The sequence below is a fragment of the Scylla paramamosain genome, chromosome 19 (assembly GCF_035594125.1).
Source record: "Scylla paramamosain isolate STU-SP2022 chromosome 19, ASM3559412v1, whole genome shotgun sequence".
NCBI classification, from domain to species: Eukaryota; Metazoa; Arthropoda; class Malacostraca; order Decapoda; family Portunidae; genus Scylla; species Scylla paramamosain.
In genome coordinates, this window is record NC_087169.1 from 15,433,642 (window position 1) to 15,435,180 (window position 1,539).

The following is a 1,539-nucleotide window of genomic DNA, read 5'->3' on the forward strand; positions in this document are numbered from 1 at the left end:
GTTAGTGATTGAAGTGAGTAAGTTTTGGTAAAATTTATAGAGTTACCAAACCTACCTTGCACCACAGCTATTGGCACCTAATCTCTCTCTCTCTCTCTCTCTCTCTCTCTCTCTCTCTCTCTCTCTCTCTCTCTCTCTCTCTCTCTCTCTCTCTCTCTCTCATTTGCATAAACCTGTTACTCCTCACTGCAATAATTCTCATAAAGCTTAAAATCATATGAGGTAATACACTGCACTCACCTTTAGTAAATTCTGTAATTATTTGGCAACACTCAGTTAGTTTCCCCTTGCAGGTGTCATTTTTTCGGTGCCGTACAAGGGAAGTACACGTGTATCAGTGCAGCATTCCATTATTTTGACGTATTATGAAGGGGTGGCATCGTTTCCCTTCCTCACTAAACTTCTTGTAATTTTAATGTGTCTTAGTGAAGCGAAGGGAAGGAGATGGAAGGGAAAGGGACGTTGCTCTTGTGTTTCAAGTCTCTGCGTAATGTGGATGTAACAAGGCTTTCATGCTTCCCTGCGTGTGATTGTACTGGTGTTGATGATACGTTAACCTCTACAGTTTTATTAGTATTTGTGTTCTTTCTCACATATAGGTGTACTAGCTAAGGTAACCAAAATTCATATATAAAAACTCCATTGAGGTGCCAGTCCCCTCATTATTACTGGTTAACATTGCGTAAACACTCTATTTATTCCTTTCTGATATTTTTAGAGTTGAGCTTCCTGTGTGTCAGTTTGTCTATTCTATCAATATTTACTCTGGCCACGGCTGTCATACCTTGCGGAACAACATTTGGGGACTATATTATCCAGTCTGGCGATGTTGTTTGTGAAAATAGGACTTTGTCATGGTTACCTGTGTTGGAGTTTGGGGGAGTGCTACCTACGTGTTATTAGTTGAAATTGTAAATGGACAGGTAGTTAAGTAGGCTGGAAGATACGTAGGTAGGTAGGTAGACAGGTATACAGGTGACAAGTAGTTAGGTAGGCAGGTATAAAGATAGATAGATGGATAGATAGATAGACGGGTAGATACATGTATAAATAGATAGGTAAATAAATAGTTAAGGAGATAGGTGGTTAAACATAAATAGATAAGCAGAAAGAGGTAGATAAATGAAGTGAAAAGGAGAGAGAGAGAGAGAGAGAGAGAGAGAGAGAGAGAGAGAGAGAGAGAGAGAGAGAGAGAGAGAGAGAGAGAGAGACCGCGCTGTAGTGTTTTTTACGTGAATGCAAAGGGAACAGGAAGAGAAGATAGGATAAAGAAAGGAGAAAAGAAAAGGGAGTAAAAAGAAGGATTTGCCAATAAAGAAGAGGAGGGAGGGAGAGAAAAAAAGAAGAAAGGATAAAGTACCATTTAAAGATGTAAGGTGGAGGGAGAGAAGAAAAGAAAACAAAGGATGAAACAATAAACTGAATAAATGTAGGAATAAAGTAACAAAGAACAATATAGAGAGAGAGAGAGAGAGAGAGAGAGAGAGAGAGAGAGAGAGAGAGAGAGAGAGAGAGAGAGAGAGAGAGAGAGGTGCCATA